This window comes from Triturus cristatus, chromosome 10, assembly GCF_964204655.1.
Source record: "Triturus cristatus chromosome 10, aTriCri1.1, whole genome shotgun sequence".
Classification (NCBI taxonomy): Eukaryota; Metazoa; Chordata; class Amphibia; order Caudata; family Salamandridae; genus Triturus; species Triturus cristatus.
The window spans coordinates 1,189,398,645-1,189,410,770 of record NC_140593.1 but is presented as its reverse complement, the minus strand read 5'-3'; the positions used below and the strand labels follow the sequence as shown (position 1 = coordinate 1,189,410,770).

The 12,126-nt window shown below is 48.0% G+C and overlaps 1 protein-coding gene across 8 annotated transcripts in view; it reads left to right on the top strand.

Moving 5' to 3' along the window:
* LOC146797000 (uncharacterized) overlaps positions 1–12,126 on the top strand; it is a 1,179,218-nt gene that overhangs the window by 212,258 nt on the left and 954,834 nt on the right. The window lies entirely within an intron of this gene.

Below are 12,126 nucleotides of genomic sequence, written 5' to 3'. Positions count from 1 at the left end.
TAACATACAGTGTCTCTTTTGTACCCTGTTTACAATAATTCTTTCTGTATGACAGATTCCTACATTTGTGATAACTGCTATCTACTCTGATTCAAGCATGTGAATCTATGAATGATATCCAATACTGGAGAAGAAAATAATTTACTTACCTGTAAACTGTGGTTCTCCAGTATTGTTATCTTTCATAGATTCACATGCGACCCACCTACCTCCCCATAGAGGCTCCCCTGTTTTATTGTACGTGTATACTACACTTGTGCTAAAAAATCTGAGAGCCTGGAGCCTCTGTGGAGAGGGCTCTAGAGGGTGCTGTCGCCGGATTGGCTGGAGTTTGGACCATATTTAATGACTAGGACGAGTTATTAATGTGAATGGTTTTTTCTCTATTAACTTTAATGTTAGAGTGATTACGTATTGCTATCTAATGTACTGTGGGACTCCCACTTCGACGACAGGGAATGATTCAAGCATGTGAATCTATGAAAGATGCCAATACTGGAGAACCACAGTTTACAGGTAAGTAACTTATTTGCTTCTGCATTATTTACATCAATTGTTCTTTTTCCAGTTCTCCATGAAGCCATTCCTCTAGACTATAAGACTATCACGCAAAATCGTTTAGGCAAAAGAGGAGGGGGCCTAGCTGTTGTATTCAGGCAAACATTACATAACACTAAAGCAGACAATGTCTCAATACAAGGTTGCCAGACCCTTTTCACCAGATGCAATCCTACACTATCTTCCTCCTGTAACTTCCTGCCCCTTTTCAGACCTCCACTTAGCAATGCAACATTCCCAGACACACTTCTATACACTGTTTCAAACCTGATAACACTACACTCCAACTTATGCATTCTGGGTGACCTCAACATTTGGTTTGAAAACCCAATATGCACCATTCAAACAATCCTCACTGGCCTAGAAGCACTGAACCTGCGTCAGACCATCCACAAACCCACATACATCTCGAGACACATCTTAGATGTCATTTCTGCAAACACAAAACTAGTTACCCTTCAAATAATGACTACTGACATGGTCAGACCACCATTTGCTTGCCTTCCAACATAAAATAACACAAAGCAACACAAGTAAAACCACTTTACGAGCATCCACCTATCGACCGTGGAACAAACTCAATTTGGAACACTTCGAAACACAACTAACATCCAGTACAGATCTAGACACAAATTCTGTTGAAAAACGATGAGTTGCTACAAGAAGCTTTTGATATCCTGATACCACTAAAAACTACACAACAGAACAGAAGAAAATGGGCACCTTGGAGAAATGGAGATAAAAGAGATAAAACAAATTAGAAAGCTGCGACGTACCTGGCTCAAAACAAACAGCAATGAAGACCAACTTTGCCTACAGAATCTTATCAGATTATACAAGTCAGCTATCAAAAGCTAAGAAAAGGTACTATTCAGACAGAATTCAGAATGCTAAACGTGCAAATCAAAAGTTCTATTGAATTTTCTCTGAATTTCATAAACCACATTTCCTAGAAAGAGCTCATCCCATTACTCAAGATTTCACTGACATACTGCGAAATCATTACACGGCCAAAGCAGACATGGAGTTTAAAACAGACAAAGCACCAGCACCAACCCTTTTCCAAAACAACAATCCAAGAATATTCTAACCCAGCCTCTCCATTCCTTCCAACAAATTTCACACAATGAATTTATGGACCTGGTCAAAGAAAGCAAGCCTGCCGGCATTCCTTCTGACCTGTGTCCACCACAAACCTTCAAGACCATTCTTCTACCAACCTCTGCTGCCACACCAGTAAGAAGAAGAATCCTCAACAGTTCCTTAACTACAGGAATATATCCAGAAGAACTCAGTCATACATACTCCCATTACTGAAGAAAACAAACCTGGACCCGCTGAACCCCCGACAACTACAGGCCAAATTCAAATAGACCTTTCCTGGGCAAAAAGATAGAAAGAGCAGCATTCACCCAGATGTCACAATTCATTGAAGATAATTCCATAATTTTAGCCTTCCAAATGGGATTCTGTCCAGGAAGAGGCCCAGAATCTGCCCTTGTTGCCATCTGGAATGACCTTAAGAACACAGTTGACTGTGCTACTTCCCTTGGACTCCTGGCTACATTTGACCCAGTTGACCATGACACTCTGATACAAAGACTCTACGAAGCTGGCATAGAGAGGACTGCTCTAGACTGGATCACATCCTACCTTCACAACATAAATAATGTCATCCATACTACCCCCCCCCCCCTTTTCTCCTCCAAACTGTACTTCACAAAAGGAGGGGTCCCTCAAGGCTCTGTACTTTCACCCATGCTATTCAACATCTACATGAAGTAATTACCGGCAGTGATCAATCAATTTCACCTCACGTACTATGCAGTTAACACGCAAATACTCCTCTTCAACTGGAATGCCCCAAAGACATTGGAAACTTGCCAATTTTCATTCGTCTCAGAGCCATGGATCAGTGGATGACATGGAGTCATCTCAAGCTGGATGCTTCCAAACGGAAATACCCACGCATGGTGATTGAAAAAGTCATGAACCACCCGCTGCCTGGCCTCATGATGTGTGAACTTCGCCTAAAGTATCGAAGGAAGTAAGAAACCTCAGAATGACCATGAAATACAAGCTATCAATGAATGCCCAAGTGGACAAACTAGCAAGATCAAGCTTTGTTACTATAAACACTCTGCAACAAATCTTCCCCCATCTGGGATTTCCACATAAGGTCCAGGCTACCATCTCTCTTGTTCTGTCCAAACGCGATTACGCCAATAGCCTCTACCACAGATCAGCTTTAATGAATATGAAAAGGCTACAGTGGATTCAGAACTTTGTATATAAAGCTACAAACCCTCATCTCCCCTGCCTTGCGTTGGTTACCTGTTGCCAGAAGAGCCACATTCAAGCTGCTTTGTATCACCCACAACGCAATACATGGAACACGCCCACTCTTCATCAGGAATAAAATCACCAACTACATTCAGCAAAGGAGCCTCTGCTCTACAGAGGCACCTTGCCTCAAAATCCCAACCTACAAGAAAAAAACCATGGGTGGCTCATTCTTCTCTGTTCAAACAGCCAAACCAATGAACTCTTTACCCCGCAATATATGATCCACTGAAACACTTTATCTTTAGAAAACTATTCAAGAATTAGCTCTTCCCAACACAACCACTGTACTCAAACATAAATTTAGAGCATAACACTCTGTATATAAGTATTTATTTGGACTACAGATATGTACCTACATATGTGTATTGCTTTGTATAAATGTGTAATTATTTTTTAAAAATGGGTATTATTTAGCTCTGTTTAACAAATGTACATATTACTTTTAGTTATATTATTTGTTTTTAACATGTATATAAGTGACTGCATAAATAAGTAAATGCTTGATCATAACTATTTATCTACAATTGCTTCACTATTGAATTACAAAAAATAAAAACAAATAAATTCATTTAAAGTACAACACTTGAAAGCCGGAGTTTATTAAATGCATCTTTAATCTATATATATTAATCTTCCTTATGCATATATATACCTTCCATGTACTAGTGTATCTATATATTTATTACTTTTCTTCTAATTCAGCATAGCCAATGCACTACCCTATTTCTCACCCTCTACCACTCTCAATACATTCTCTACCTCAAACTCTGACTTATCTCAAACCTCATTCTACCACTCTTTCCAATGCACTACCCTATTTCTCACCCTATACCTCTATCAATATATCCTCTACCTCCACTCGCTTTCATCCCAAACCCCATACCACTACTGTGATCTCCAAGATAACCTTTTCTGGACACCTCCTTCCTCTACGCCTGCTTACACCTAATACCTATTTTACTATTCATATCTCCCAAACAGGCCTTTCTAAACCCTTCCCCCTCCACTTTACTGATCCCAATTCCCCTCCTACTGCTATGAACCCCCAAAAATAATTCTAGGTCCTTCCCTCTGCTATAACTCCTTCCCTCTTCTGTCCCTCCACTATTCCTTTTCAATCCAAATAACAGACTAACATGTCCACCACTGACATTAATTTCATATACCCTTATACTAACTCCCCTCTACCTCTCCTTTACTCATCTCAAACCCCCTCCTACAGCAATAAACTCCCCCCCCCAAAAAAAAGAAAGGTCTAGACCCTTCCCTCTTTTATTCCTCCACTATTCCTTTTCAATCAAAGTAAGACTATCATGTACACCACTTAAATTAATTGCATATTTCCTTATACTAACTTTACTCTCACTAATCCTGTTTGGGTTCCGGAGTAGTGTACTATTCACCGAAAAGTGCTTCAACTCCTCCTCAGGGTTAGCAAGCACTATATAAATGCAAACCTTTTCCCTCTTCTATCCATCCACTGTCCTCAATCCAAATAACTGACTAACAAATCCACCATTCAAATTACTTTCATATTTCACTAGATTTATTCACCACTAATCCTTTATGGGTTCTTGAGTAGCCTGCTACTAGCCAAAAAAGTGATTTGACGCCTCTTCAGGGGTAGTAAGCGCTATATAAATGCATTCACAATCTAATGCATCAGTGAGTTGCAGGCCCTCACACTACAAGAATCTTTCATTCAGGTCCATAAGGACAGGGTCGTTCTCAGAACAAGCCAAAAGGTCCTTCACCAAAGTAGTCTGCCATTTCCACTTCTTTCGAACTCTATACCTCCCAGTCTGGTTCCCTCAACCATAACCATAACACAAAGAGCCCTCCACACACTTAATATCAAAAACGCTCTTATGTATTGCATCAGTAGTACCAAGACTTCCCGCAAAGTAGACCAGTTGTTCTTAGCCTTTGCTAAACCCCTCAAAAACCAGTATATAATATGTAAAGCCGGTATTGCAGGTGGATGGCCAAGAGCATTCAAACCTGCTATCATAAAGCCAAAAGAGCCCTTCCTGTTACCCCCTAGGGCTCACTCTGCACAAAAGAAATCTACTCGCCCACTTGCTATGGCGAGTCAGATTTTATCAGGACGAGTTCTTTTTAGGGCCTACTGACCTATTCTGGCGAGCTGATAAAGAAAAGGTGTTCTGTTATTTTAGAAAATGAATGAGCAATAAAGATGCCTTTAAATCTTGTTTTTATCTTGTCACATTTGCTCTACTTTGAGAGACAGATGTCAAATTTTAGCATATGTCTTATAATTTGCCGCCAGAGAAAGAAAAGTAAGCACAACCTCCAGGATAAAATAAGCTGCAAAGTGAGACGACTTTGTAAAGTGAACTGTCTGACAATCGTGCTGTACAGAGTGTGAAAGAAAAGGCTGTAGGATGTCAGTTTTCTTTCTAACACAATTTAAATAGCTTTTAAATGAACTGAATAAACACTTCAAAATATACTTTAGTTATGAAAACACTTTATTGTACTTCTATGTGATAAAAAAGGTTTTTAATAGGATGAAAACAAATTGCAACACTTGGTGATGTGCAAATGATTAAAGTTTTTGCTGAAACCCAATTTCCTCAGAATGGGTATACGCTGTATAGTGTTATCAGGGAAAACTGCATGTTAATGGGAAAGTTTGTGACCACTTCAATTGAAAATATGGCTGTTTGTTAATGCCACTTTGCTATCAAATCATGCATCTGAAAGAGACACGTTAGTGATAGGTTCCTTACCTTAGACTATCGCCAGACGTCAGACTGGATCTGGAAAGTTTTGCTAGCAGTACCCCTGCGCGTCAGTAGGTGACGTCCTGCGGCTCCTCTGGCGTCGTAAGCACCGAGATGACGTCACAGAGACTACTTAGGCGCCACCCATGCGCGCTGACGTCAGTTCTTTCTTTTTCCGCGCCAGCAAGCGCAGATCCGGTTAGAGCACTTACCTAGTCACTTTTTGACCACACTTTAGAGACTTTTGTCTCCCCGGCCACTGCTTGCAGTGCATGTGTGTGGGCGCGCGCTTGAGCAGAGGCGCCATATGGCGTGATTACTGCTGAGCGCGCACCATTCGCGCACATGCACTGCAAGCTGTGGCCGGCGGTAGCGTTTTTCCCCCGCCATCACTTCGCGGTTAACTTCCTTGTTTTAGGACGTTCAGATTTAATTTCTTCTATCTCCCACTGCTCCTTCCTTCTCTTCTTGCTGTCTGTGGTGGCTCGCGATTTCTTTGCACAAATGGTCCGAGACAGTTATGAATAATGCCTGGATTTAAGTCTTGTGGGGCCTGCCGTCGCAATATGTCGGTGGCGGACCCCCACGATGTTTGCCTCTACTGCCTGGAGACCTACCACGACTCCCGGTCCAGCCGGGACTGTCGGGCCATGGCCCGAAGGCCTTGAGGGAGCGGCGCGAAAGCTGCTGGAGGTCTTGCACTCGTCCCAACGCCGTTCCAGGGACTTTTCCCGGGAACGCTCGCGGGGCCGCAGTTGTCGCTCCTCGGGCTCCAAGTCTTCACCCTCGGATTCGGGGAAGCGACGACATAAAAAAGTCAAAGAAGCGTGTTTGCTCTCCGACATCCCCCCGTCGGTCCTCAGATGCGGACGAGGGGGACAGGGGTTCTGCCCATGCCGCTCTGTTGGAGCCTGGGAGTCCTGCGGCCTACCCACCTTACCCGGGTCCATCGGCGACTCCCGAACAGGTGCAAGAATTTCTTGCCAGCATGGACTGCCTTTTTAGCCCTCGGGCTCCCGCCGGCGTGCCTTCGGGCCCGCGGTCCCGTGTCCAGATCCTGTTGGGCCGTTGACAGATCCAGCTTCGGCACCACAGGATCCTGCGCCTTTGGCTCCGGCCCCGGCGCCACGAGGTCCAGAGCTGTCGGGCCCAGCGCCACCTTCGGCTCCGCCGCCGCAGCGGGTGCTACTTGGGATTCGCATTGGGACGCGGTGCCTGCTCTGCCCCGGCCGGCGCCGTTCACGGCACAGTTTCCGACGCCATATGTTCCTTCTCTTGCTCCAGCTCTGCCGCCGCGGTCTGTTCCTCATGCAACAGAGGTAGAGGATGACTGGAAGGGGTCCAAGGACCCTCTTGCCTGTAAGTGTGACTCCGAGCAGGACTGGGTGGACGACTTGGAGGACGCCGGCGACCTTGATGTCTCTTCTGACCTGGGAATTGCCTCTCCCCTGCCTACCATGGAGGAGGGCGCCTCCTACACGATGGTGCTCCGTCGGGCATCTGAGGTCCTCAACCTCGATCTTCCTACGGTGGCCCTCAAGACTAATCTCCTCACTGAGGTGCTCCAGGCGGCGTCCACTTCATCGGAGCCCCTGCTTCCCTTTAACGACGCCCTCACTGATGTCTTGTTGGGCGCTTGGTCGAGGCCGGCCACAGGGGCCCCTGTGGATAAGAATGTCGCCAGGCGCCTGATGACCCCGCGTTTCTGGCCTGAGAGCCTGGTCATCCAAACCTCGACGTCGTAGAGTGCCTTTCCCACGGCTCTGCCGGATAAGGACTCTAAGAAGCTGTTCGGAAAGTGGTTGTTCTCTTTGGCCAGCCTGGGGCTGCGGTCGGTGAACACCACCTGCTTATTGGGCCGCTATTCCCACGCAGTGTGGGATACGGTTGCTCAGGTGTTGCCTCAGTGTCCTGAGGAGGTCCACGCTGTGCTGTCCCAAGCAGTTGCTGAGGGTAAGGATGCGGCTAAGTTCGCCATTCGGTGTGGTTTGGACACCGCTGACTCACTGGGCAGGGCGATTTCTACGCCTGTGGTGCTTCGTCGCCACGCCTGGCTGAGATCCACCGGGTTCTCGCCTGATGTCCAGAGCTCGCTCATGGGCATGCCCTTTGATGGCACTCGCCTATTTGGCGATAAGGCAGACAGTGCACTGGAGCGTTTTAAGGACTTGCGGGCCACGGCCAAGTCTTTGGGTCTTTCCGCAAAAAGCCCGGCCACTCCTGGGTTTCGTTCCTTTTGTGGCCACGGCAGAGGCGCTCAGGCACGTTCCTTCAGCAAGCCTGTGCAGAACCAGCCTCAGCGCGGCCGCGTCTTCCGCAGGGGCGGGTCTGGGAATCAGCGTGGGGGTCAGTCCACCTCCGCCCCTGCTGCTTCTACGTCCAAACCTTCCTAATCCGAGCTTTATGGAGCACCCCACGCCGGTGGGTGGCAGGATCCACCACCACTTCCCCCACTGGCGTGATATCACATCGGACAAGTGGGTGTTGCAGATCATCCGCAGAGGTTACTTTCTTCCCTTTCAGTCCTTCTCTCCAGCCATGCCACCTCGGTGCCACCGCATGTCGGGGGATCACTTAGTACTTTTCCAGCAGGAAGTTACGTCCCTCTTGGCCAAGGGGGGCATCGAGTGCGTTCCTGGGCTGGAAGTAGGGAGTGGTTGTTAATCCCACTACTTTCTGGTCCCCAAGAAGGACAAAGGGGGCCTGCGCCCCATCTTGGACCTCCGGAAGGAGAAGTTCAAAATGCTGACTCTGGCTTAGGTCCTGGCTGCCCTCGACCCTGGAGACTGGATGGTAGCGTTGGACTTGCAGGACACATGTTTTCACATCCCCGTCCTGCTGGCCCACCGGCGTTACCTGCGGTTCACGGTAGGCCAGGAGCATTTTCAGTTTGCCGTGCTCCCCTTCGGCCTTACCAGCATCCCTCGCGTGTTCACGATGGGGATGGCGGTGGTCGTAGCTCATCTGTGCAGGTCGGGGCTGTCAGTCTTCCCTTACCTCGACGACTGGTTGTTGAAGGCGGGCTCGACCAGGCAGTCGTCAACCACCTTCAGGCTAAGGCTGATCTCCTGCATTTGCTGGGGTTCTCCATCAACGTGCCGAAGTCGCACCGGAGTCCCTCTCAGAAGCTCCCCTTCATCGGAGCGGTTCTGGATTCAACGCTGTTTCGGGTTTTTCCTCCCGAGCAGCGAGTCCAGGATATTCAGGTTATGATTCCGATCTTTCAGCCTCTGTCCTGGGTTTCAGTCAGGATGACACTCCGGCTCCTGGGTTCAGGACCTCCTGCATCCTGCTAGTGCAACATGCCAGATGGCATATGCGGGCTCTGCAATGGGACCTGAAGTTCCAGTGGGCGCAGCATCAGGGCAACCTGACCGATCATGTCCAGATCTCGGAGGGCACTGCATGACAATTGCAGTGGTGGCTCACGAATCGCGATTGGGTCAGTGACCGATTCCTCTCCCTTCCCCAACCTGAGCACACGGTGGTGACGGATGCGTCCCTCCTGTAATGGGGAGGCCACTTGGGAGAGGCGGAGATCAGAGGACTCTGGTCTCTGGCGGAGTCCCGGCTCCATATCAACCTTTTGGAGCTTCGGGCAGTCTGGCTTGCACTGAAAGCATTCCTTCCCTCTGTCCGGGGGAAGTGTGATGTAGGTTTTCACGGACAACACCACTGCCATGTGGTATTGCAACACACAGGGCGGGGTGGGGTCCTGGACCCTATGTCGGGAGGCTCTGCGCCTCTGAACATGGCTGGAACATCAAGGCATTACCTTGGTGGTTCAAAACATGGCAGGTTCTCTGAACGCCAGGGCGGACGAACTCAGCCGCCGGTGCTTGATGGATCACGAATGGCGTCTGAACTCGGATGTGGCGCAAGGTCCCTTTCAGCAGTGGGGAGAGCCTTGGTTAGATTTATTCGCCACCGAAGAGAACGCGCAATGTCATTAGTTCTGTGTGTTGGAATTTCCAAGGCGGCACTCGCTCGGCGACTCTGTTCGTCACGAGTGGAGTTGCGGTATGTTGTATGCTTTTTTGCCTAAACCATTTCTGCCCAGAGTGCTGAAGAAGATTCGGTGCGACCGGGCCCAAGTCATCCTTGTGACCCCGGATTGGGCACGAAGATACTGGTATCCCGAACTACTCAGCATGGTGATTGTTCCCCCGCTCCAACTGCCTCTTCGGGAGGATCTTCTGTTGCAGCAGCAGGGGACGGTCCTCCCCCCGAACCTGTCCAGCCTCAACCTCCATGATTGGAGATTGAGCGGCGACAGTTGACCGCTTTTGATCTTCCTCCCGAAGTCTGTGATGTCATTGTGGCAGCCAGGCGTCCCTCCACTAAAACGGTATACGCCTGCAGATGGAACAAGTTTGTGGCATGGTGCACAGCTAAGACTGTGGATCCCCTTTCTGCCCCTCTTTCCGAAGTCCTTCTGTTCCTTCTCTCTTTGGCCCAGCAGAGCTCTGCTCTGGGCACTATCAAAGGTTATATCTCGGCTATCTCCGCATTTTTGCCGCTTCCTGATCAGCCTTCTCTTGTTGTTAACTGTTTCCTGAAAGGCATTACGCACACGTTTCCTCCCGTGCCGTTTATAATGCCTCAATGGGACTTAAACCTTGTCTTGACATATCTGATGTGCGCTCCCTTCGAGCCCCTTCATACCTGTCCTTTGCGTCTTCTCACTCTCAAGACGGCTTTCCTGGTAGCTATCACCTCTGCCAGAAGAGTGAGTGAGCTCCAGGCTTTTTCTTCTAAACCGCCTTTCCTTTCTGTTCATCCGGACAACGTGGTTTTACGGCCCCGTCCTTTCTTGCCAAAGGTTGTCACGCCCTTCGACAGCGGGCAGACCATCACTTTGCCTACCTTCTTTCCGCATCCTTCTAAAGAGGAAGAGAGGCTCCACCTTCTGGACCCAAAACGTGCACTCTCATTCTACCTGAAGCGCACGCAACAGTTCCGGGTGGATGACCAGCTCTTTGTTGGCTACGTGGATGACAAAAAAAGGTCGGGCTGTGCACAAACGGACCATCTCTCGGTGGGTCGTTCTGTGCATCAAAGCACTCCTTGGCTAATAAGAAGTCCCCTGTAGGGCTGTATGCCCATTCTACCAGGGCAACTACAGCCACTACTGTCTTGGAACGCAGCGTTCCCTTGCAGGACATTTGTCAAGCAGCCACGTGGGCCTTGCTGCACACGTTTACCAAGCATTACTGCCTTGACAGTCCGGTCCGGAGAGACGGCTTCTTTGGCCATTCTATTCTCCGTGACTTTCTGGTGTAATCTGTTCGCAGACCCACCACTGGGTTGGTATTGCTGGAGTATCTATTCTAAGGTAAGGAATCTATCACTAACGTGTCTCTTTCAGATGCATAAGTTACTACTTGTGTGACGATATATCTGTAAGAGACATTAGTTAGTGATAGATTCCTTCCCGCCCCACCCATCCTCCCCGTTCTGCGCACTGATTTCTAGGGTTAAGGTCATCCCTTTCAGAGCCCTAGTTTCATGGCACCAGTGATCAGTTTCTTGCATGGCTCTGCGTTCCTGGCGCGGAATGTCGTGGATAGAACTGACGGCAGCGCGCATGGGTGGCGCCTAAGTAGTCTCTGTGACGTCATCTCGGCGCTTACGACTCAAGCGACGGACGCGGAGCGTCAGGACGCCACCTACTGACGCGCAGGGGCACTGCTAGCAAAACTTTCCGGATCCAGTCTGACGCCTGGGGATATTCTAAGGTAAGGAATCTATCACTAACTAATGTCTCTTACAGATATATCGATACACAAGTAGTAACTTGTGCTTTAGTAATACATTTTTTAAAAGTGAGTTTTTAAACCCGAACTGAGAAACATTCTTGCCCCTCACTCTGATGACAATGCGGTTAGTGAATTAACCCCTTCGACGCGCTTGACGGAACGGTTCCGTCATGCACGTCGGTTGGGCTGTGCTTATGACGGAACCGTTCCTTCATGGCCCCGCCCGCGCACGGAAACTTCAGCGTGGCGCGGAAATCCGCGCCGCGCTGAAGGGGTTAAGAGGCACGTCAGTGTGCCCTATTTGTGGGCTAGATTCTTATTATTATATGTGTAGCAAAAGTATAGTCTATTAAATCACACAAGTTTTTTGTACAGTGGAAATGCTGAACTTGCATATTTGAAGATGCTCTCATATGTGATAATGAAGAAAAAGGTGGCTCTGTAAAATAAAATATTTGCTAGGATCACACAATTTGAGACCAGATTACAGTTCAAGTACGGTACAGTTAGGTTGACTATATTATTCAAGACACTAGACCTGCGGGTCTAGTAAAATTGTTATGATTTTTCAAGGCCTGAGAAAGCAGCAACCATGGCCTTGCTAAGCAATACAGCCGCTAACTAAAATGTCAAGCTGCCTCTTGGTTAATCTCACACACTTTCACTAAGCACTACTATGTATATATTTTAGCATGCCAACAGGCCATAGTTGGCCA